This window comes from Prionailurus bengalensis, chromosome C2 (assembly GCF_016509475.1).
Source record: "Prionailurus bengalensis isolate Pbe53 chromosome C2, Fcat_Pben_1.1_paternal_pri, whole genome shotgun sequence".
Taxonomy (NCBI): Eukaryota; Metazoa; Chordata; class Mammalia; order Carnivora; family Felidae; genus Prionailurus; species Prionailurus bengalensis.
The window spans coordinates 110,196,401-110,223,301 of record NC_057350.1 but is presented as its reverse complement, the minus strand read 5'-3'; the positions used below and the strand labels follow the sequence as shown (position 1 = coordinate 110,223,301).

General features: G+C 39.2%; 1 protein-coding gene across 1 annotated transcript in view; it reads right to left on the bottom strand.

The window, feature by feature from the left end:
• STRIT1 (small transmembrane regulator of ion transport 1) overlaps positions 1 to 25,089 on the bottom strand; it is a 33,466-nt gene extending 8,377 nt beyond the window's left edge. Inside the window, exon 1 of the mRNA XM_043595075.1 lies at positions 24,571 to 25,089. The gene's annotated coding sequence lies outside the window, so the exon portion shown is untranslated. The remainder of the gene's footprint in view (positions 1 to 24,570) is intronic.
• Positions 25,090 to 26,901: the final 1,812 nt, after the last annotated feature.

Here is a 26,901-nt window from a genome sequence, read left to right as displayed (position 1 = left end):
TTTCTTGGGGAGTGATGAAAATGTTCTGGAATTAGATAACAGTACTGGTTGCACAACTTTGTGAATATACTCAAACCACAGAATTGTACACTTTATTTTTCTTAGTGTTTATTTTTGACAGTGAGAGAGACAGAGCACAAGCGTGGGAGGGGCAGAGAAAGAGGGAGACACAGAATCCAAAGCAGGCTCCAGGCTCTGAGCTGTCAGCACAGAGCTTGATGCAGGGCTCAAACCCATGGACCGCAAGATCATGACCTGAGCCAAAGTTGGGAGCCACACAGGTGCCCTTGAATTGTATACTTTAAAAGAGTGCATTTTATGGTATGTGAATTACACCTCAATTTTTTAACAAGTTCAAATTAGTTCTTGAAACAAAAAAGTTTTAGAAAAGAACCCCAGACCTCGAAGGCAAAAAATGAGGGAGAGGTAAAACAGCATTGGGAGAAAGGACAACAAGGAGTTAGTGTGACTCCAGCAGGGTGAGCAAGGGGGATGGCAGTAAGGGAAGAGTCCAGGTAGTAAGGAGGCTTTATCAGCTATTGTTAGAATTATGTTTTTTCCCCTCTGAGTGAAACAGGGAGCCAACAGAAAGTTTTGAAGAGAGAGATTACATGATCAGACCTATAGTTCTGAAGTCTCATTTGTGGCTGTTTGATTGAGACCAAAGGTAGAAGCAGACTTGTTAGTGACTATTGTAATGATACAGATAAGAAATGGTGGAGACTTGGACCAGGGTGGTGGTCAATTCTCATCAAGAAAGGTGACTATTAATGAGGGCAGAAAGTAGTGTGGCACATTTACAAAGGTGTGACTAATATGGTTCTGATAGGTTGGGTGGGACTTTCCCATATTATGAATTTTTGTTGACCAAGTTGCTGTGTCAAGCAAATTGCAATAGAATGTATTGAACAATATTTATCCAATCTGAGGTGTCCAAAACATGAAATGTACTGAGATTAATGAGTAAGAGGCAACAAAGGATTACAAACTACCTGATCCTCTTCCCTGGGACTCCTTACATGTCATAGAAAAGAAAGAGTGGCTCAAAGCAGCAGGGACTATGATAGTGAAGGAGGAGGGACTCAGGATCAAGTTTGAACACCATCTCTGGCAATCGCTGTGTGAACTTAAACAAGTCATGTGTACTCTTGAGTCTATTTCTTCATTTGGAAAATGAGAGAAATAGCATACAAGGTTGTTGCAGAATTAGAGATAAATGGGTATTATGTGCTCAGCGCTAGCCTAACACGTAGTAGATTCCCAATACATGATATTTATTATAATTAAATTATCATAAGAAGAGATCAAGATGAATGAGAAGCAGCATGTACAAAGAACTAGATGTTCCCTGATACATGTAGCCACAGTCATTCCTGAGGGTTGTCTTAGATTATCTCTTCATCCTCAGGCCGCATAAGGCGGGTTGTAGGAGTCCATTTTTCAACTCCCACTCACTTCCCAATGCACTTCTGATTTAGCTTCTGCCTGCATTTTTCTATTAAAACAGCTTGTTCCTAAGATCATGAACATCTATTATCACATAAATTCCATGTGGCCAAAGTCCATAGAAATTTTTCAGTCCTGATCTTACTGATGACCTCTTAATGTCACTTGGTTACTTTATTCTTCTTGAAATTCTTTCTTGGCTTCTGTGGCATCAGATTCTTCTGACTTTTCCCATTTTTAACTGTTCATTCTTAGTCTTGTATGTTTATCATCATCCACCCAAACATTAAAGATTTGTTCCTTGGTAAATATATCAGAACAGAGGTTTCGGGATACAAGATGATTATTTGGAGAGAGCCAGTAAGTGAAATCACAAAGTCATGTGCATTTACAAGGCCCTGAGAGTTCCTTTCAGGGCCAGCTTCTTGGTATGCAACCTGTACCGTCACTTAGGACTCTGTGCTAAAAAGGCCTCCATGCTTGGCTTAATGCTCTGATGTCAGTGTCTTGAAATTCTTAATAATTTATCTTTGCTCTTGGGTTTCATCAGAGTTGATGGAGAAATGGAGCATGTGCACAAGCAGAAGGATATTCAGGAGACTGTGTATGCGTGATGTATCGATCCAGCCACAGCTCGAGTATGCGCGGGCCCAGGCTCTAAGTCCTGTAACAGCATCCACATAGCAGTGGACACTGCAGGCAGGCCAGAGCCTCAGACAGTGCAGAGCTGCGGGGAGCAGAGTTGTGGGGCCAGGCTGGGACCTGGGCAGAATGGAGCCCATGACAGCAGCAGGCATGCATGGAAAAGTGAAGTGACTTTTCCAATTTCACAGCCTCCTTACTTCCAACCTCTCACCTTCCTGCTGCTTTCCTGGTATCCATGACCTCTTTGGTGACATGACATGTTCAGTGATTTTACATGATTCATGACATGATGTGTTCAGTGATTATATATGAGAATCCTTTATTAGCCTACTGTAAAGTATAAAGGAATTTAAGGAAGAAGGCTGATAGATACCCAAAGGTCAGCATCTATGTATCCATTTCTTATTCTAAGACATTTTTCCCTGAACTTCAAGCCGTTGCCACCAGTACCCCCACCTTGCAAAACAGTATATGAAATATGGTTTCAGTCTGAATCTATTTCTTGAATGTTTTCATATAAAGACAGAGGTAAATATAAAGTGTTTTTTTCAGTGTCATTCTTAATATAGTACTCCTGTTCTTGGAGTCCGTAGCCTGAGCAATCTCTACTAACACAGACACAAAAGGTGCTGTTACTTTAGATTGATGTTTATTGGCTGGGTTGGATGGTTTCATCACCCAGAGAATCTATGTGTTTCAAAGATGCATTGGCTATCAAAGGGAATTATCTGCACAGATCTGAGAGATTCCAATAGTCTTTAAAAAAAAAAACTCATTACTGAGTCATGACAACAGGTTGAATACATGGACGGTAGAGTCACAGTGTCAGGAGTTTGAATCTCTGCTCTACTACTATGCTATTTGTGAGACCTGGAACGGGTTACTGCCAGAAAAATTCTTCATACTTGGAAATAAGGCAGACAGATGGAGGCAGATTCTTTCAGTATCACACAGGGACAAAGGTCATTCAAGGATTGTCAAGACCCGTACTGTGTTCACCTCATTCTTACTATTGATTAAAGTTCCCATACTTAGGGAATTTACTTGATAACTTGTACATTTCTGTCCAGTAGAGATTCAAGTAATTTATACCCAATGGAGTAGATAACCCCAAATCTCAATGGCCTGCTGGACATTAACCAGTTCTATATCTAGTTCATCAATCTCATCCTAGCATTTCTTTGTTATGTTGATGGTAAATACACTCTTAATGCTCTTTGAACTGATCATAACATCTTTTTCCCTCCTTAATTATGAATTCAATAAAATATTTGATACAGGTCCTTTTTATATTTGTCTGAGAGTTCTGATTTTATCTTTTTGAAAATTATGCTTTAACTTGACTTTACTCTCTTGGCCTTAGTTTTCTTGATCTGTAAAACAGAGATAAGACCAATTTATAGGATTATCATGAAAGTTAAGTGGCAAAGGTATATAAGGCACTTTGCACAGTCTGGAGCTTTGAAGGTGAGTTTGTGAAGAGAGTACAAAGCAGCTGGAATTGGGGATGTGGTCCAGTTCATCACTGAACACTTTAACACCCACATTTTACATTCTTGCCTGAAATGATTTTCTGCTTCTATAATCACATTCTTAAAAACCTTATTTGCTGACCCTTTGCTAATTATACACTTTATACCTCATGGAAATAATGTCCAGTGGGAACTATGTGTGGGAGCTGGGTGACCTTCATCACTGAAAGCTTTCCAGTGCTTGTTTCCAATAGTGCTCAGGCAGGTGTAGGGTTTTAAAGGCCCACGATATTGTCAATCAAATAAATTTCAACCAAAAGACAAACAAGTTTTTTCTCAGAGACCATGCATTAGCATTTCTGTATTTTCAAGTGGTAGTTTTTCAGAACAAAAAAGGGGACATGAAAGCTGATATTTTCAATGAAGGATATGCTGAGGAAACCTATTCAGTTGTAAACATATTCTGTAAACTGTTTAACACTTTCCCCTCCCTAAGAACTCTCCCTAAGAACTCTCAAAACTATGGAATCAAGTTTCTGATATTTCCCATTTATTTATTTTTATTAAAAAAATTTTTTTAACATTTATTCATTTTCAAGAGAGACAGAGTGTGAGTGATGGAGGGGCAGAAAGAGAGAGGGTGACACAGAGTCCGAAGCAGGCTCCAGGCTGCCAGCACAGAACCCGATGTAGGGCTCGAACCCATGGACCCTGAGATCATGACCTGAGCCAAAGTCAGATGTTCAACCGACTGAGCCACCCAGGTGCCCCCTGATATTTCCCTTTTACTACCCAAAGGTATACACCTATCTCACCCCCAGACCCTAAACAAAAGGAACCCCAAATTTACCCATCAGAGCCAAAGGGCATTTTTACGGTTGAAGAAGTGTGGCTAGTTCTCTCCACATGGTGGCAAAATTACTCCTGCTGGGGGCTGGGCTGTGTACAAAACAGAAAAATGCTCCTCTCCCAACACCCATTCCATACAATCTTTGAGAACTATAAATATAGGTTTGAGCAGCACAAAACCACAGAAGACAAATAGTTAAATAACTGTACTTTATGAACTACTCAGAACTCCTGGACAAACTGTTCTCAATCCTAAGGCTTTAAGCTATAAGAGAGCAGCTTAACACAAAACTCAAAGGAGTGAATAATCACCATGCTTGAAGGACAGAGCCATCCTTGGCCTGCACATTTGCTCTGGTCCAGTGACTACATTTTTCTCTCGGCTCTTTGAACATGTGCTGTCCCAGAGGACCTGTGCTCCCCTTGCTGGCCAACATGCCTCCCAATGGGGAAGCCCTCATGGAGGCTTCACACAGCCTCACAAGTCAGAACCCCCAGGAACACTACAGAATCTATGAGAGTCACCCCAGGAGTAATTCTGTTCCCTAGACCTAGCCCTTCCCACCAGCATTCTGGTTCCTAAAACTATTATAATAGGAGACAAAATCTTTCATTCTATAAAGTTATAACCACTTTCATCTTTACTGTATTCTAAATCTCTATACATTTAAACCTATTTTCCAACACTTTATCGTGACATTTTCAAGCACATTTCAAGCAATGTTGAGATAGTTTTACATAATTACAAAATTTCCCATCTATGTGTACAAAATTTCATCAATCCATCTGATTTTTTGACTTTCTGATTTTTTTCAAAATAAACTGCAGATAGCAGCACTCTTCCCTTTGAATAGTTTAGTATGCATGTCATTGGACAAGAGTCCAATACATTTTAATATTTTTTTCAAAATAAACTATATACAGTGAAATGTATAAATCTTAACTGTACATTAACTGAATTTGACAAATGCATGTACCTCTGTAACCTAAACTCTTTTTTTTTCATTTAAATCCAAATTAGTTTACATATAGTATAATAATGATTTCAGGAATAGAATTTAGTGATTTGTCACTTACCTATAGCTCCCTTGCTCTCCCTAATGCCCATCCCCCTTTTAGCCCATCCCCCTTACCCAACACCCCACCAGCAACCATCAGTTTGTTCTCTGTACTTAAGAGTCTTTTATTGTAATCTAAACTCTTATTAGGATAGAGACCTGAATCTATTTCTTGACCTACTAGCTTTTATTAGTGACCTGTGTATTCACATGCAAGTAACAATCTGTTTTAAATATCTTAGCTTTGAAATATATTTTAAAATCTGCATGTCTCATCCCCCTTTGTTGCTCTTATTTTCAGAACTATTTTTGCTATTCTGACAGATTTAATTTTTCTCTTGAATTTTCAAACCACTTAGTTCCCACAAAAAAAGAAAACAAAATAAAAATTAAAAACTCCTTATCTTTAATTAACCTGCATTAAGTTTAGGATTAACGTGGGGATGTGTGAAACTTCGTAATATTCCATGTACCCTTCCAAGAACACGAAATGCTTTTCTATTCAGTGAAGACTTCTTTTATGTGTTAGAAATCTTTTCATAAAATTCTTGCACATTTCTTCTTGAGTTTATTTATGGGTTGTTTTTCTAAATGTGTTTTTTCCATTATACTTTTTTATATGAATTTTGTATACAAACAACTTTCCAAATTTGCTTATGATCGACAATAATTTTCAGTTGATTTTCTTAGGTTTTGATATATAAATCATTATCTACAAACAATAATTTACCTTCTCTTTTCCAATTTCTATATCTCCTTCCCCCTCTCTGCCCCCCCACATTTATAGTTGCATCAATTAGAGCCAAGCTGTCATTAGACAGGCATTAGTGTTTTGAACAACTTTTATGTATCTCTTTCACAGTAAATGGCCTCTGAATATGGAAAATGGCCTTCCTCTTTAGGGGGAGGGGATGGTTTTAGCAATTTACCTTTCCCTAAAAACTATTCCACTTCACTCCAATATTGAGTTGATCAAGAGTCAATTACTTCCATTTCCTCAGTATCCATGGTCATTTCCCCATCTCCTTTATTATTTTGTATAATTATGCTTTTCTCTTTTTCACTAGTTTTTCAAAGAGTCAACTCTTGAATTTATTTTTCAGGCTTATCATTTTCCTGTTTTATATTCATTAATTTTTGCTTTTAAATTTCTGAGTTACTTCCTTCAACTTTTCTTGGGTTTATCTCCTTGTCTTTTATCTAATTTTTAAAATGTGATGCTTACTTCATTAATTTTTGTTCATCTATAAAAACATTTAAGGTTGTATATTTTTCCTCTGAGCACAGTTTTAGCTGTATCATGGGTTCTGATATGTCATGTTTTAATTAATAATGTTTTCTAGATATTCTGACATATTACTTTTGATTTTCTCTTTGACAAAGGAATTGTTTGAGAGAATTTTTAAATTTCTAAGTGGTATTTTGCTTTTAAAATGAATCATGGAGGGGCCCCTGGGTGGCTCAGTTGGTTGAGCATCCAGACTCTTGATTTTGGCTCAGGTCATGATTCCAGAGTCATGGGATCCAGCCCTGCCTTGGTCTCTACGCTGAGCATGGAGCCTGCTTAAGATTCTCTCCCTCTCTCTTTGTCTCTGTCCCCTCCCCTACGTGCTCACTCTCTCTCTGAATTAAAAAATTAAATAGGGATGCCTGGGTGGCTCAGTCGGTTGAACATCCAACTTCAGCTTAGGTCATGATCTCACGGATTGTGTCCCACGTCTAGCTCTGTGCTGACAGCTCAGAGCCTGGAGTCTGCTTCAGATTCTGTGTCTCCCTCTCTCTATCCTTCCCCCACTCCTACTCTGTCTCTCTCGATCTCTCAAAAATGAATAAACGTTTAAAAAATGTTTTTAAATAAAAAATAAATCATGGAGTAACACTTTTTATAGGACAAAAATTTTAATATACGATACTAAGTATTTATGCATCTGTTCAGGGAGTGTTGTTTCCTATAAGTGCTAGCTTTGTATTTGTGACCCAAATACACTGACGTATTTATTCCTTAATTATCCTCTTTTATTATAGGAAATCAAGTCTCAGAGAGATTAAGCAATTTGTCAAACACCACATAGATCTTGGAATCAAAATAATAGAGCAGGATGCCTGCCATGGCCAACACAATCCTACCTCCCCAGACTGCATCACTAGAACCATATGAGGAAACAAAACACAAATTACTTACCATCTAGAGGAAATACATGCCCAACACACCACCATAAACATGCAGTCACTGAGGATGTCATGGATGCCCATTGAGAAATGCAGATAAGTAATTGCACATTTCCTACAAGTACAAGGCTTTTAGAGATTTCACATGTTGGGAGTGCTCCAGGACAGTGATTCTGCTTTTGGAGTTCTTTCCAATTTTAAGGTATTCCTCAAAGAGGTTCATTTCTTTGTTTCACTCTCACCACCAGGAATCCTTTTTCATACCCAACCTAATTACTTCATGCTGAGGGTTAGCTCTCTCTTCGGGATTCTTCAGAGATGGAGAACAGCTGGTCCCTATTCTCTGCATAATAACTCCTTGTAAACTTGAGGGAGGCCTTCCATAGTCATTGTCTCCGGGATAAATAATCCTAATCTCTAAATCCTCCATTTTTGCAAAAATATTTTCTAAAAATGTGGTTATTTTCATGCCAGGGAAGGACAATGTTTATGCAGCCCACATAAGGTCGTTATGTTGACCATTCATGAGCTACTGCATGGTGAGGTGGTGAAGGTCATTGCAACATGGTTGTTTTCGGGTGTCTCCAAGTCTGTTCAGGCCTCCTGTGGCCTTTTAACCTAGGTCATAAGCTTCAAAGCATTTGGCATCCATCTCCCACACTTAAGGTGCTGAGGAAAATCAAAGCCGTCTGGGTGGCTCAGTCGGTTGAGCGTCTGCCTTTGGCTCAGGTCATGATCTCACAGTCTGAGTTCCATCCCCATGTCGGGCTCTGTGCTGACAGCTCAGAGCCTGCAGCCTGCTTCAGATTCTGTGTCTTTCTCTCTCTCTTTGCCCCTCCCCTGTTTGTGTGCTCACTCACTCTGTCTCTCTCTCAAAATAAATAAACATTTTTAAAAATTAAAAGTGCTGAGGAAAATCAAAATTGCACATGATGATGAAAGAAGATATGAGAAAAGCATGTAGACAGCAGAAAAATATGAGGTTTGTGGTGATTTGTGTGAAGCGCATTTATTCTTAGTTTTAAAAAGCAGGAAAACTTATCTGATAGCATAGAAAGGAAATAAAATGAACACCCAGGATGTGATAACAGAGTAAATTTTTTTTAAGGCAAGAAAAGAAAGAAAATCCATCCAAGTCTCTTCCCATTCAGAACGCTAGAATGATTTCAGGCATCTCTAGAAATCATATGATAATGACAGAAATCTAGCTGCATGTTAATTATAGAACAAAAAGTGGAGGGAATTGGGTTACTGTATGAAATAAAGCATCATAATTACAGAAGTGATTTTTGTATATAAAATCAATGCCTACAGTATATTACTTGAAAAAATAATTTCTATAAGGTTTCACCAATAAGTATTAGTAAAAATAATTATCAAGAGCTTTATTCATCCAGTGGCCCCACTAACACCTAGAACTTCAAAATCTTTCACTAGATCTTTATGGGAAGCAAAGAAATAAAAGCCTTTACATAAATGCATGGGAGATCTTCTGGTTTCTCCCTAAAGTTGTGTATCAATCTATCCACATTCCACCAGACAGAATTCAGTCACAAGTCTAATGCGAAGGAAGGTTAGTAAATATCATCTACCTGTGTGTCCAAGTACCTACCTAGTCTCTGCTGCCATATTTATCTTTATGACTAAAAAAATGCTTTGTGCATGGGTGCTTAATAATAACAAATTAATATTAATTAACACAATGAAATTTGTATTAATACAAAGCCATATTTCCTTTGGAAAGTAAAATCTACTGCAAATGACATATCCAATAAAGGGTTAGTATCCAAAATATATAAGGAATTGATAAAACCCAACACCCTAAAAACAAATAATCCAATTAAAATATGGGCAGAAGACATGAATAGACCTTTCTCCAAAGAAGACATACAGATGGTCAACAGATACATGAAAAGATACTCGACATCACTGATCATTAGGGAAATGCAAATCAAAACCACAATGAGATATCACTTCACACCTGTCAGAATGGCTAAAATCAAAAACACAAGAAACAACAGGTGTTGGCAAGGATGTGGAGAAAAAGAAACACTCCTGCACTGTTGGTGAGAATGCAAACTGATGCAGCCACTCTGGAAAACGGTATGGTGGTTCCTCAAATAGTTAAAAATAGAACTACCCTATGATCCAGCAATCACACTACTGGGTATTTACCCAAAGAACACAAAAGCACTAATTCAAAAGGATATAGGCACTCCTGTGTTTATAGCAGCACTATTTACAATAGCCAAATTATGGAAGCACCCCAAGTGTCCATCAGCTGATGAATGGATAAAGAGAGAATGGTATATATATACAATGAAATACTATTCAGCCATAAAAAAGAATGGAATCTTGCCATTTGTAACGGCATGGATGGAGCTAGAATATTATGCTGAGCAAAATAAGTCAGAGAAAGACAAATATCATATGATTTCACTCAGATGTGGAATTTAAGAAGCAAAACAAGCAAGCAAAGGAAAAAAAATAATAAGAGAGAGACAAATCAAGAAACAGACTTTTCATTACGCAGAACAAACTGATGGTTACCAGAGGGGAGGTAGGTATAGGGATGAATTAAATAGGTGATAGGGATTAAGGAGTGTACCTGTGATGAGCACTGGTGATGGATTGAAGTGTTGAATCGCTATATTGTATACCTGAAACTAATACAACACTGTATGTTAACTAATTGGAATTAAAATAAAAATGTAAAATAAAAAATAAAAATAAAGGGACACCTGGGTGGCTCAGTCAGTTAAGCATCAGACTCAATTTTGGCTCAGTTCATGATCTCACAGTTTGTGAGTACGAGCCCAGCATCGGGCTCTGTGCTGACAGTGTGGAGCACTTGAAATTCTCTCTCTCCCTCTCTCTCTCTGCTCCTACCCTGCTTGCCCTCTCTCTCTCTCTCTCTCTCTCTCTCAAAGTAAAATAAATAAACTAAAAAAAGTATTTTTAATTAAAAATTAAAAAATAAAAAAATAAAAACTAGAATAATCTAGAACTAGCATTTCATATAAGGTCATCTACAAATTTCACTTTAAACAATGTATGTCTCATACCTTATGAATGTGTAATGAAATTTGAGAGTTGGCTAACCAAATTTTTAACCAGGGTTTCTAAAAGAAAATAATTTAAAATAACAAAAGTATATATGTTACTTGATGTTTTTTCATACTTAGACTTTATTATTATCTATATTAGCTAATATAATATAGATTCCTTTTCTAGTTCATTTTTTAAGTTTTCTTCTTTGTGAACTTTTGAGTTGCTTGAATTTTAAAATAAAAATCATGCAACACTTACATAAATAATAAAATCATTATTCTTAAAAAATTAATGTAAAATCACATATTGGCTTTCTCTATATAGCATTCTAACAAGGAAGAAAGACAAAACAGCAATGCTGATCAACAGCAAAATGCTTTAATGTTTAATTTGACCTCTGACAGCTTTAAAGAGATGCTTTTAAAGCAGTTATTATCACATGCTTCTTTCTTAGGAAAAAAAGGGGGAAAACAAAGCTAACCTGTCTGTGATGAGTCTTACATCATGTCTCAAATGCTGGCCATTTGGAATTTACCAAGATCAACTGAATGTTTCTTTCTATAATAAAGAAAAATAAATGGTTAATACCTTCAGCAGATCAATTAAATTACCAGGCAGCTATCTTCCCAACTGCCTATGCTGACATTGTTCTGAAATTAACTATTAGTTTAGCTATTGATAGTATATTGCTCAAAAATAACTAGTTTCAACAACTTCTGTTTTTCCCCTTCATTCCTTTCTGAATGCCAAAGTTCCTTTCACTAATGGATTGCTTATGATATGCTAAGGAGTCCATCACCAGAATAAAGGTAGAGATGGAATGTAGTCATGATGAAATTGTTATATTCCATTGCAGAGGTGATAAAAATGCAAGGTGCCTCATAAATATTTCTGACCCATTTGCTTACAGGGATGGGGGTATAGATGGTTTGGAAATCTCTGGCTGTAAAAAAGCATTTCAGTTTATTCTATGCCATCAAGTAGCCTTTTGTTGAAGTAGAGTTTCATGGGTGAGTTATTACTGGGAAATCTGCCTTTAGAACATTAGTAATGCAATAAATTCCATCCAGCCCATCTAGGTTATTTTGAGCAGAACTATGTCTAAATGAGCCAACTGCATTTCACCAAAGATATTATATTCTATTCAGAGGCTCATATGTGATCTTCTTGGTCCTTGTCTTTTTGAGATTCAGAATGGCAGAAATAGTCATGATGGGAGCTTCTTTTTAGGGAATTTCAATCAAAAGATGACATAAAAAATTCACTGAACAAAAATTTGTAGTTAAACCAAGTAACTGAACTGATCATTATAAGCTATTGAATCACATTGCAGCTCACGAAACTTGCATATGAGATCCATGAAGATATTTTTGTCTTGAATATGAAGGTTATAGCATGTTCTTTCAGATTTGTATGGACACTATGGAATCATAGTTCTATAACTGTACCATGTATATCTGTTTTGTTTTCAAATCAGACTCAAAACGCATTGATATAAGGGATGGCATATAAGAGGCATTTCAACTTTGGAGTCAGATGTCTTGTGTTTCAGTAATGGCTCTGCCACTCAGCTGTGTGGCCTTGGACAAATTACATAGCAATCCTGTGCCTCACTGTTCTCCTCTGTAAGAGGAAGACAATAAAAGTATCTATTTTTTGGGGAATTAAATGTTTTCTCCTACTATTATTATTCTCCTTCTGTTATGTTCTGACACACAGCATCCTGCAGAATAATGGGACCACACGAGTCACTCAGTATATGTTCATTGAATAAATTGTCCCCAGTAGATTTCTTATGGCTATAGAGACATGTAGTAGTAGCCTAGTGTGGGGTAAGGGTAGGCAGGGATCGCAAGTTAGGGAGAACTGAAAACTCAGTTTATCTGAAATATAAACTTTACTAAGCAATTGTTTTAGTTTTCTCATTAGTAAAATGGTGCCAAGAATATGATCTTAAAAGATCATTGGAATTAGAAACAATATATGGTGAACGCTGGCAAAATATCGACCACTCAATAGATAGATGATAGCTATCACTAGCTAACACTATGGTCTATTTCTATTCCCAGAACACCTTTGACACTAAATGTCAAGGGTGGTGGTTGGTTTCCCATATCAACAACAAATTCTCCAACGCTTACAATTGAATTGTAATTCAGTTCTGACACTACCTGGAATTAGCACACACCCACAAGAGTTTAGTCCCACAAGACTGCCACCACTTCACACACCAGTTTCAAAGTCCAGGCTTCCTGTACTTCTGACCTACCGGCTGTAAATGGAGGGTTCCCATGACCCTCTCCTCAGGTTTGATAATTTTCTAGGATGGCCCACAGAATTCAGGAAAATAGTTTACGTACTATGACTGGTTTAGTCTAAAGCCTATAATTCAGGAACAGCCAAATGTAAGAACTATGCAGGGTAGGGTAAGGGGGGCAGCACAGAGCTTCCACGCCTCTCTGCGTGCACCATTCTCTCAGCATATCGATGAATTCTCCAACCCGGAAGCTCTCTGAACTCCACTGTTTAGAATTTTTGTGTTTTAAAATTTTTTAGGCTTTATTATTTCATTATGCAGGAATGATTGATTAAAGCATTGGTCATTGGTGATTAACTCAATTTTCAGCCCCTCTCCCCTCCCTGAGATCAGAGGGTGGGGCTGAAAGTTACAAACCTCTAATCACAGGGTTGGTTCCTCTGGCAACCAGTCCCCTACCTCTAAGGGTCACCTCTTTAGCATGACTCTGGTATAGTTGAAAGAGGCTTGTTATGAATTACAAAAGATGTTCCCCCCATCCCTTTCATTCAGGAAATTCCAAGGATTTTAGGAGCTCTGCCAGGAACCAGAGAAGACCAAATATACATTTCTCATTATATTACAGTATCACACGAACATGTGCAGAATGATGCTATGAAGAATGACAACGCTGACCTGCAGACATGATCTCACCACATTTTATAAATGTCTACCTTGTGCAACACTGTGCTGGTGATATGGGCTTGAGAAAGATGGAAAGCACATGACTTCTGTTGCTCATCATCTGTTGAGAAGTAGGATTTTAAAAAGATGGTAAAATACATAATTTTTGCAAAGGCAAAGTCAAATGACAAAACTAAAGTTAGTAACAAGTTTATTGTCCTTTGTTGAAGGCAAAACAATCCATGCATTGAGGGAGTTCAATGTCTCACAAGCAGTGGAACACTCTTCCTGAGGGATTTGGATCAAGAGCAAACTTTATAGAGCATTAGAAGTAGTAACAGGTTGGGGGGCCCGGGGGGCTCGTCGGTCGGTTGAGCATCCGACTTCGGCTTAGGTCATGATCTCATGGTTCATGAGTTCGAGCCCTGTGTCGGGCTCTGTGCTGACAGCTCGGAGCCTGGAGCCTGGAGCCTGCTTCAGATTCTGTGTCTCCCCCCTCTCTTTGCCCCATCCCCACTCATGCTGTCTTAAAAATAAATTAAAAAAACATTAAAAAAAAAAAAAAAAGAAGTAGTAACAGGGAGGGTGTCTGGATGGTTCAGTGGTTAAACATTTGGCTCTTGGTTTCAGCTCAGGTCATGATCTCATGGCTGGTGAGTTTGAGCCCCGGTTGGGCTCTGTGCTGTCAGTCCAGAGCCTGCTTGGATTCTCTCTGCCCCTTCCCCACTCACTCTCAAAATAAATACATAAACATTTAAAAAAAAATTTTTTTTAATGTTTATTTGTTTTTGAGACAGAGAGAGACAGAGCATGAACGGGGGAGGGTCAGAGAGAGGGAGACATAGAATCTGAAACAGGCTCCAGGCTCTGAGCTGTCAGCACAGAGCCCGATGCGGGGCTCGAACTCACGGACTGCGAGATCATGACCCAAGCCGAAGTCGGCCGCCCAACCGACTGAGCCACCCAGGCGCCCCCATAAACATTTTAAAAAAGAAGTGGCAACAGAAAATGGGGCATGATTGGCTGGTGCTGCATATCTGACCTCATTTGGAGAAATCAAGGAATAAGGAAATCAGTATTCGGATATTGGGTGACTGGATATACGTGTTTCTGGTCAAGGGGGACGTTATAGAAACACAAAAATTGGTTTGCTGACATAGCACCTTGGTCAGGAGTGGCTTCATCTTGGACCTAAAATTTATTTCCACTGTGTGAATTTTCAAAACTTACTCAAGAGCAAGTAGAAAAACATAAATATAGATCAATAACCATATTGTAGTAAAACATGACCAGGCCTGTTTTGTTAACACCTTGAGTAGATACAATAGCACAGTAAAATATTTAAAACTAGGTTATATATAAGATGCTTTGTAAATATCAGGTACCTCAGTGGTGCAAAGTGGTACTCAAAAAAAATCTTAATCTGGAAACTGAGTAACATGGTTTAAGTGAAATAGAAATGTGTTTTTTCAGTACAGGTCCCTGAGATTTGATATACACCCACCTATACCCTGCCCCCCACACCACTCCTATCCCCTGTAAGAGGTGATATCAGGCAGTCAGCTGCCAGGCATGGATTCTCCAACCTCATAGACCCTTGTCTTCATGCGGACTGCTAAAGTCACTAAAGTTCAGCATTCCTTTATGAAAAGCAAGGGTGTTTCCAGAAAGTCCAATTTATTCACATCATCATTAATCTTTGATCTCCTTGTATCCCTTGAATTGCCTATTTGCTGGTTAGGAAGTCCAACATAGAAAAAGTTATGTTGCATAAGAAAGTTGTGTTTATTTTTTTAATGTTTATTTATATTTGATTTTGAGAGAGAGAGACAGAGACAGAGACAGAGACAGAGAGAGGGAGAAAATTCCAAGCAGGCTCCATGCTGACAGCACAGGGTTCCATCTCATGAATCATTAGATCATGACCTGAGCTGAAATCAAGAGTCAATTGCTTAACCAACTTGAGCCACCCAGGGGTCCTAAGAAAGTTGTGTTTAAAAAACAACCAAGGTGGGGCTCCTGGGTGGCTCCTTCATTTGAGCATCTGACTTGTGGGATCAATCCCCCTATAGGGTTCTGTGCTGACAGCACTGAGCCTGCTTGGAATTCTCTCTCTCTTTCTGCCCCTTCCCCCATCCTCAAAATAAATAAATAAACTTTTAAAGAAAAAGGATAAAAATAAAATTTTATTTCTCAAAAAATAATTCTCATGAAATCCTCAAACGTGGATGACTTTTGTCGTCTGGCCCATCTTACACAAGAAGAATTAAGAGTTACAAATCCTTGTAATTTTTTGTAGTGACTTTCAAAGCATGGGCGGGAGGGAGAAATTCTAAAACTTCCAATTCATTTTACAAAGCTAGAAAAACTTTCTAAAATATTATAATCAAAAACAGAACTAAGGTCAGCATTTCCAAAACTGATCCAGAAATCCCTCTTTCAAATGCACACTAATGAATCATGCACACACAAAAACGATTTTGTGATCAAATTATCTAGATAAGTGACACTATGATATCCCTTTCTTGAAGACTCATAATACAGGATCTGAGAAGTTCTACAGTGAAGAAATCAATTTAACCAAAAATTTCCCCAATTGATTTGGCTGTAAGCAATCACTATCTTTTTGTGGCCCAAAACCTTTCCCAAAGCAAAGAAGGTGCCAGATGCCAAAACAACAATGATCAACACCAGTTGGAAAGATATCAGATTTTATCAGGACAGGAAACATAAGGTGATATCCCTTGCCCCAGCTATTAATAATGAATTTGTTATACCTCATAAGTTTGACAAATAGTTACATGATTCTCCATTTACACGCTTATATGTTTAATTCCTATTCAGATCTTTCAAACGGCATTGTATTCCCTTAAATATCCGCATCTGTGCACTTTATTTTTTTATTTTTTCCCCCATCAGCTTTGAGAGACACAAGTGAAATTTGGAAGACCCCAAATTTGGAAATTTGGAAATAGCCCCAGAGAGAAAGGTTGAACAACCCAGTTAGAAAGAGTAAGAAACAGAACTTATTTTCTGAAACTTCTAACCAGAGGTCTCTTTAACTTTGACACCCAAGTAGAGACATGGATGGAATACAACAGGCTTCCAAGACACGTTATGGAAACCCAGTGTAATTCTTTTACCAGATTACTCTCTCAACTCTATAAATAGCGTATGTGTCTCAGATGCCATTTGAACATTAGGCTTTGCTTCACCCTGCCCATAGCCATGTCGTCTCTCTGCCAACTCCAAGATGGCAGCATCAGGCTTTTACTGGAAATGTTTTCTATAGCCTGCATAGTGGATGCTAATGATACAGTGCTTCCCTGCCCCTGCCTGAACAACCCCATGATTTTCATAATATCAATCCATACAGACAGTGGTCATTTGATAAGGAAAAGCATCCATTCTGTAAACTGTATTGAGCTATGAACACCTTGAGCTTGAAAAAAAACCAAACTGAAAAATGTCAAATATTGCATCCCATGCACGAAAAATTGGGGAGCTTCAGCCTAAAATAAATTTTTAAATACACCTTGATTTTATTACTGAAGAGACAGATTTTGTTTCATAAAAGATATTACAAAGTTTCAAATTCCTCTATTTCCTAGAGAAATAGAATTTATGTCATTTATTTATATATTTGATACATCTATCAATTGAAATTTCTAGGTGCCATTTTGATATAAAATCTATTTTGTTTCATTTGTTAATTTCCAAATCTGGCAAGAGATCATCATGATAAAAGCACAATACTTTCTTTAAGAGGCATATGTCATCAATCTCAGTTGAATATCTCTTGTGGCTTAGTTAAAAGGTGGACAAAAGTTACTAAGTTCAATTATGACTCCCCCCAAAAAATCCTAAAAATGGATTTATAAAAATGGAATTTTCATGCAAGGTACAGGGCACGTGCATATAAACTGGTACAAAGCAGTACCAGTTTAGGCTATTTCTTTGAAATTTTCATTGTTATTTATGTGTGTGGTTTGAGTCACAACAGTGGAGAAATAAATCATAAGGAAAAAAATCCAGTTCTATGTGTGTTCAGCTGCACTAATTATATCTTATGAACAATATCAAGCATTTTAATTTCTCATTCTAATGAAGATGAAAAAAGCTAGTGGATAAATCATATAAGGACACTATTAAAAGAGGCCATGATTACCATACTGAACGATATTTTGTAATTTTTTAAAGACCATTCCAATATATCCAAAGAAGGAATGAGGTTTTAGGAATATTTGCAATAAGTAAAAGAGTCATTTATTTTTTTATTTTAGAATTTTCTACTAGACACTAAAGTGAAAAATACAAATACTAAATTTTATGTGTTAATATTCCAGACAGTCAATATTAACTTTTCCAGAAGAGTTTATCTTACTAGGATTGAGCATGGACACTGAGGAAGCTCACACCATTAAATGGGAAAACAGTTCCCATTCAGTCTGTTTGCAGGGAAACAGACTGTGAGTCTGAGGTTAGCACCCAGGAGGCTTCCCTGGGGGCTCTGAGGAATGACATGGTGAGGTAAAAAAGAGATGTGGAACTGGGCAGAAGGCGAGGTTAAACTGTGATGCAGCTGTGATCAAGATCTCAGTCAGCCTCAGTGAATCCCGTAGGAGGCCATGGAGCTGGGATGGCCCTCGGGGCCATGAAAGCTTGAGACAAGGAGGCCAGGCCTTTGTACCTCCACATCGACCGGATTTTGGACGTAGGCCACCCTAGGAAGGAGATGGAAACTGGGGCAAGGTCACCCCCTAAGGCTAAGAGCAATGCCTGGGGAAGGACTCAGCTGTGGACTGGCGGGTCGTGATCCTTGGGGCAGCTGGTGGACTGAAGGAGTCCTGGGCATTGCGTAAAGCCACTACCTGTCCCTGGTGTGGTGGACCGTTACCCATCAGCGATATTGAGCTGCAAGAATTCCTGACATTAGTAAAATGCAAAGAGAACTTCATTTCATGCTTGTCTACTCAGGTAAAATCCAAAGAGGAAAAATCACCAGGACAAAAAAAAAAAAAAAAAAAAAAAAAGCTGGAGTATAAGTTTGGTAAGAGCAGAAATAGATGTAATGCCATTCTGAGATCCCTGACCTCTGCTGAAGTCTGATACTTATGTATTTAGATTCTATCCCCCACCACATGCACATACCATACACAGCATGATCCTTGAGTCAAGAAAATTTCATCTAGCAATAGCTCCTGGCCAGACAAGTGTGACATCACCCTGATGAGCAGACGTCAAGTGAAGAACTCTGCATGCCATTAGATACTCAGGCCAAAATTCAAAACATGTGCTCATAGGTAGGTAATATGAATGCACAGGGACATTGACTTAGCCAGGAACATTTTATTTCCCTCATTACAGTGTTTCGGCTGCCGAGGAAGTTCTGTTTCCAAACACCTAATCCCAATAAAATGTCAAATGTAAACTCTCTATTTCTTCTTCCTCAGTCTTCACTGCTTCTCAAAACTAGAATGGCTCGCACCAGCCACCCCACCAAATTCCCTGAAATTTTTTTGCCAATTAACAAAATATAATACAAACAAGTACATGTTGCCGTCAGTTACATTCACTAAAACCAACCTGAAAAGCGGAAAATCATTAATTATTTTTAAGTCAAATGTACAGAATATTAGAAATTGCATTCATTTTTTTAGTGGCACAGTTTGGGGTATAATACATGAAATCTGTCGTGCATTTTTCCTCAACCAGAAGCCTACCTTTTTTTTCAAGGTTAATACACACAAATAGTTTCAGAATCATTTCTACACCTAAGATATATTGACTAAGCTATGATCTGTGAAGCATACAGTGGCAGAGCAAGAAAGGATCTTAGGTTGCCTAGTTTGACCTGTTTTACAGATAGGAAAGTGAGACCAGAAATGGGAGGACACTAACCAAAGGACATACAGCTAATTAGTAGCCACTGACACAAGGAAACCCAAATCTCAGAGCAGGGTTCCTTCTGCAATAATAGCTTCATTAACATTTCAGAAGTTTCAATGCGTTCTTGTTTTCTACCATCACTGCAACCAGTTCACACTGAATCTAGTAGGGGATTGTAGTTCCTAAAGTGGTAGGCAACACTAATGTTTAAATGCTTAAGCTACTTCAGTGTTTTGTGTGCAATCCAAGAAACTGTAGCCAGATTTTGTATCTCGGGTAAACCTGTTTATGTCTTTTGCCTGGCCCTCAAAGCTGGGAAATGTGGTCACTGAGTCACAAAATTCAAATGCATCTAATATAAGTTCTTTACCTCGGCCCTAGGCCCGTGCAGGATAGCTAAGCCCACGGGTGTCCTGTGTTGACAGAGCTGGCGTCTCTAATAGCTTCCAGCAATGTTCTGCCTGGCAAGAGGTTTCCAACTTGAGAGGACGCATGGCCTACAGCCAGCACCGATCATATAGCATGAAAAAATTAAAACCAGAATATAGTTTCAAAATCTGTAAGGCATTTTGAATGCCTGGCTTAACCGTGCACTGCAATTTTCATTCTAGCCTTCATACTTTATTCAGAACAGGATTTTGTGTGAGAATGTTTCAAGAGACTACAGAGGGAAAAAAACTCCATCACCACACATCTTCCCATACCTTTAAGCTTCTCTTAGCCATTTTTTCCCTTTTATTCTAGGTCTTTCAAGACAACAAAGAAAAAAACAATATACTTCTGCTGAGCATATTTTATATATCACCGGTGGCGGATTAGCTCATTCCGTGCTCGTGAAGCTAAGGTTAAAAGTTCACCTGCAACAAGAGCTAATGACCTGCACTCTGACTTATGGCCCTAGACAGTGTTCCAGAACCTCATTACTTCTCTAATAAAAGATAGTAGGAAAACCTGATACATGAGTGAATGGCCTCCTCACAGGACTGGAAAATACCTTCAATGACACATCCTCCCCTGGAGGGCAGTATCACCATTCTTACATAAAAAGAGCAGAGGTGCTGACGTTTTTAAGAAACGAATTGCCTTCCAGGCCTCACCCTGAACGCTGGGGATGCAGTAATGAAGAAGTTAGGCACAGTCCCTGCCTTCTCAAAACTGTATTCTGAAGTCTGCTTCTTCCAGGAGGCCTGTTGGAAAAGTTCACCTAACTCTGATTCCTTCTCGGAGCTTCTTCAGCAGGCAGGGTCTACAACTCAATGTTACAGGAATATTGGACTGGCACTGGCATTCTGCTTACTTCACTATCATTCATTCCTGCGATGCTGTTAGTGTCATTTCCCTGGCTAGATTACACAATCTTTGATATCAAGAACCATTGCTTTTTATTCTCTATCTTGCTTGATACAAGCAAGATACAATTGATACAACTGATATTAATTAGCTGTCGCCTTTTTTGTCTCTGTTAAGCAGCTGAAAAAAATTATAGTTACGGAAAACTGAGTGATTTCAGACAAAGTTTGGACTGATAATTCATTTCCTTGAAAATTACCTTTCAAAACTTCGAGAATAATCTAATATTGATCCACATAATATGCAAAGCCTAGACATAAACTTATAAGTAATATATTCATACATGAACGTTAATACATAGTCTCTGTATAATATCAAGTAAAAAATAAATTATTAACACTTTATAAGCATAGGAAAGAAAATAAAGATAGACACCAAAATACTAAGTGAAACCATATGAAATCGTGGCTTGTGTTGCTTAAGAATGTTCAGCTTCCAGCAAGTCTGTGGTTAAACCTGTTATTAATCATGTTTGGTTCTCAATGTGGACTTTATAAGTGAATTAAAATGCTCTTCATATGTTAGGGTATCTCTATTACTTTTCTGTTTTCCTCCAGTGAACATTTACAGTAAAATTAGAAAAACAATTTAAAAATTATTCCGATTTATTGACCATACTAGTAAAGGATCCTTTTTTAAAAATCTATGAAAAGACGGCCCTGTCACAGGAAGTCTGGCATCTGTTTTCCTCAGTCTTGGTCAATCCAGCTCAGCGCTCCTTGAGAAGGCAGCTCTTTAGTGTCTAACACCCTCTAGTGAGCAGATCGCAAACCCTCGGTTCATTCTTGTAATTACGCTTGAAAACGGAGGGTCCCTATCCAGCATGGTTACTAACAGTTTTTAATTGCAGAGAATTGCAAGCATGCCTTACTAAATGCGCTCAGTTTTTGTTTTTTCAGACCATGTGAGTTCAATATTTCTACTCTTAATGGGTCCAGCTCTTATTTGACTTTCAGACTCAGAGCACAGTACCACAACATTTAGGACATCAGGGTGAGCTACATAATCCATGACATTTCTAACTTCAGTGCAACCTATCTCTATTACCTACTGCACTTGCTGCAGGGATAATGCCCACATGACCGACAGGAAGAACCACATCTGTAGCCAATACAGGAGGGCTGGTGGGGATTATTAAATACCACATGATGGAGCTGCGCTCCTGAGCCAAACATGACTTTGCATAGTTGGTTTTTATTCAGAAACTGGGTAAATGTCATCTATACACTTTCAGTTTGCCTTCTGTTGCACTCATACTGTGGGTTTACGTTAATTGTGAAAACTTTCATTCTATGCATCAAATAAATGAACATCTAAATATATGTACTCATTTATAATTTGTACTTCACTCACTTCCTAAATTTATTAACCATTGCATTCTGAGGTTGAATTTCTTCTTGAAAAAAAAAAACTTAGCTTTATTTGAGAGACAGAGAGAGAGAGAGAGAGGCAGAGAGAGAGAGGGAGAGAGAGAATCCCCAAGGCTCCGTGCTGTCAGTGAAAGGCCCGACGCAGGGCTGGAACGTGTGAACTGTGAGATCATGACCTAAGCTGAAACCAAGAGTCCCACGCTTAACCAACTGAGCCACCCAGGCACCCCAGTGAGGTTGAATTACTTCTGATGGAGACTTTTTGGCACATCTACAGGATAACTTCTTTCTTCCCCAGGAATGTCCCAACCAGTGGGTCCACACACTCTCACTTCCCTTTGCACTGGGAGGTGTTGTTCTTTGTGAGCTACAAGCCTCAGGCTGAAACCCAGCTCCCATCTCCTGCTTTCTTCTGTTCAACAAGTATTTAATATTAAAAGTAAGTCACATGGTGTTTTTTGCGATGTGCAGGATAGAAAGATGATTTTTTTTTTGTTTTGAAAGTTGAAAATTGCCCCAGAACAGATGATAAGCCAGAGGAGTTCTTATCTGTATGTAGCACCTCTAAGTAAGGCAGAATGTGACAAGTGGCCCCCATGAAAGGTACAGATAATGGTGGGTCATGAGGGGGGAGTAGGGTCATCATCACAGATAGCTTCAGGGAGGACGTGGCCCTAGCGCTGAAATGATGACCCAACTCAAACTCTTTCTTGGGCCCGCTCCCGCCCCACCCTCCTCTGCCCCAGTCTCTCCTCTTCCAAGTGTTGGCTACTTTTCTTGCCTGTCACCTGTTAGAACTAAGTCATGGCTGAGGATTGGTCAGATGCCAAGGGGGAGGTGGGCCTGGGAAAAGGGAAAAAGAACAAAAAAGTCAGGACCCAGGAGAAGAGAAAGGCAGAATGTGTCCCGCGGAGACCAATAAAGGTCTCACGATTCAGGACTCAGGGCAACAAAAACCTACTACACGTCCCCTATTTAACATGCAGCTTGATGCAGGCCCAGGGGCAAGGGCATCGTGTAAGTAAAGCACACCTATGCCAGCACACGTAAGTGCTTAGAGCTCCAGGTAAGTACGTCCCCTCCATTTGCCCAGCCACAGCCATAGCACGGGAAGGAAGAGTTTCTTCCACTCCCGTGATAGCGAAGGGCCATCCAGCCCAGAGACAACACTGTCCTCGAGTTATCCCAGCAAATTTGAGGCTTTGAGTTCAGGTTCGCTTGGTTTGGGTCATCCTGTTTCATGTATGTTGAAAAAGCAAGAAAAGACCCATCCTTCTTATAATAGGGAATAGGATGCACTTTTTCTTCAATGTCCTTAATAATCTCCTGCTATAAGTAATGGACAGGGTGGAATAGACCCGGGGAAGGGTCCTTCAGGGACACAGACCCACCTTACATCCTCACAGAAGGATGAGAAAGGATGAATAAAGTTAGTGATTTACACTGTGTTAAGGATAAGTAAACAGATGCTTCCAGACAGTTTGTCCTAACAGTAGGAGGCATGTGTTAGTCTGTGAGTAGCTCGGGTCTCCACCTCACAGAGGGACACCACGGGCTCACGTGTGCCCAGCGCACACACAGCTTCAGTCCCGGGACGCTGAGCCTGCTTCCCTTTCAGCTTCGCTCTCCCACCAAACAACTGGGAAAGGAGCGTTCTCTCTGAGCTCAAGGATCAGAACCATTCACTATAGAAGCTTCCACTTTGCCCCCAGAAGTGAAGGCAGCTGAGCATGAATACGTGTCAAGCGACGAAATTTGGAGATACCTGGCTGGAATCCACGCCTCCTCATTCCACAACTCTGCATCCACATGTCTCTGGGTGGCACCTGGCTTTTAGCCTGGGGCCTGGGGGGGATAGGAGTTCCAGCATTATTAGCCATATAAGCTGTTTTACTGGGGAAGCTTTGGTATACTACAGCAGTTTGGATTTAGTGCAACACTGACTCCAGCAGATGGCAATGAAGAACTTCAAATTCCTCCGTATGGGTAAGGAATCCACTTCATGCTTTTAAATAATTACAACAGTTTTTGTTCTGATACAGCCAATGTTTAGGTACAAAAAGAAAATAAGAATGACATTTATTTTTTCCCTTTTTGTCTGAAAGAAAGTCTAAAACCTAAGTTTATTAATTCATCTGACTCAAACTATGTTATGTTGTGGCTCTGAACAAGGCACAGCAGAGGCTCTGTGGGAGGATATTGAGATGAACGGGACATGATGCCCCATCAGATAAAAACCCGATGGCTCTGGTCTGTCCGTGCAAGGACATTCACAAATAGTTCAACAACCAGATGTTGGAGATAAGTTTAACAAGACCTACTTACTTCTGACTCTAAATATGAAGACTTACTGAAATCATGAAGGCAGCTGGACCAGATCAGCAATCCCCAGATCTGGCTGATGTTTTTCAAGTTCTTCTTCCAGGTATTCTGATTTACTGGGCCTGCATAAGGACGGCGATGGATGTATTTTTAAGCTCCCCAGGAGAATCTGATAAATGCGATGTCAGATGTGGGATCTTCTTGCCACCAGATGACCTTTGATGTCCCTTCCAAATACTAAAGGCCCTCATTACTGTGAAAGACAGTCAAGGCAAAGGAACCGGCTCCTGCTGGGCCACTTGCCTGCTCAGCTGAGCCAGAGCTGAGAGTTCTGAGAGTTTTAATAGCAATCCATTTGGAAAGAGAGACGGGCCTTTTATTCTGCATATGGATCTCACAATGTGTATTGTAACCAAACGTGGTTATCAATATGCCATTAATGCCATTTCCAAAAAAAGAGCCACTATTTCAGTCTTTCAGAAAGCAGCAGATGTAGTGAATACATTTTTGAAGAAACATGTCAACATTTGTGATTACTGAGCAGAAACCGACATGATGCATGATATTGCTAATCTGCTTTACTTGAAAGCAACTGGAGCATGAGCGTTAGCATATATTCCTTTTTCAGGGAGCCAATTTAACTAAAAGCCAAACAGACAGTACAAAGCTTTGTAACTTAGACAGAAATAGTTATTAAAACTGTCAAGGGCAACACACTTAAGGATGAAAGTAAACTGCAGCTGACGTGTTCTTGTTACTTGCTCATATCCATATTTCCCTTGGATCCATGCCTGTCAATTCAAAATTAGTAAGCTCCAATGAGTAATTTATTTTATTTTGATGCAAGTGTCTGAGATTCTTTGTGGAGGGGATGGAGATATCTATTTCTGAAATAAAAATAATGCACCCCTGCTGATTATTAGCAGATATACATATACATTTAAATTTACATTACATAAATTTCATCTTACATATAAATCTCCCAAGCATCCACTCCAGGAATATGCTATATTTATAAGGATCTTAGAATAAGGGTCTTCAGCTCCAATGTTTTTCTTCCAGTTCCTGTAACCATCACCATCAGTGCCATTCTTTTGATATTTACCATCTATTCCCGATTTGTGACTATGCATCATTCTGGTCCTCCTCTTTGCAGGAGGGGGTTATGATGTGATAGAAGGAGTCCACTGGGTCTGTGGACCCACCAAATAAGATTTACCTTGTTCCTGAATTCATAATTGGGACTGGCATGCTTAATCAATGCTTTTGTCAGTAGTTATAACACAAGTTGGGGCCTCAACTTGTGAGATAAGCGGTATCATGGTGGGGAAAGTCAAACTGAAGCTTCTGAAAATGCCCACCACCAACTTTTAAAAAATATCAGGTCCAAGGGGTGGGGAGATGGCAGGAATCAATGCTACCCTTAAGGACCTAAAGGATGAAGGATGGTCATTAAAAAAATTTTTTTTAAAAAAGGGGGTGCCTGGGTGGCTTAGTTGGTTAAGTGTCCAACTTCGGTTCAGGTCATGATCTCACAGTTTGTGAGTTTGAGCCCCACATCAGGCTCTGTACTGACAGCTCGGAGCCTGGAGCCTGCTTCAGATTCTGTGTCTCCCTGTCTCTCTCTACCCCTCCCCTGCTTCTGTTCTGTGTGTGTGTGTGTGTGTGTGTGTGTCTGAAAAATAAATAAATGTTAAAAAAAAATTTTTTTTTTTTTTTTTAAAAAGGGATGCAGGATGGTGGTACCCATCAGATCTTCATTTCATTCTCCTGTCTGGCCCATGGAGAAACAAACAGGCTCTAGAGTGGAATATTGAAAACTCAACTAAAGAATAGCCCAATTGCAGCCACTATGCCAGATGTGGTATTTTTCTGGCCATTGATTTGACATATCTTCTTTTCTAATCAGAGAAGTTCAGGGGCACCTTGGTGGCTCAGTCAGTTGAGTGTCTGGCTCAGGTAATGATCTCATAATTCGTGAATTGAAGCCTCTCGTCAGGCTTGTTGCTGTGGGTGCAGAACCAGCTTGGGATCCTCTGTCCCCCTCTCCCTCCTCCCCCTCCCCAACTCATGCTTTCTCTCAAAATTGAATAAACATTTGTTAAAGAAAAGGAGATCAGAAACAGTTTCCATTCACATGGAATAGGCAGGACTGTACAAACCCCGAGCCGTGTCAACTCTCCTTCCACTGGTAACAATATACTAAGATGTGTGGACTATGTGGATATCCCACAAAGAATCACACTGATGCATCACGTATATAACATTATGCTAATTGGCCAGGATGAGTTGAGAAGTCTAGCGTGCCGGAGGCTTTGGAAAGACTCATGTGCTCCAAAAGGTAAAAGACAAGCCTTACA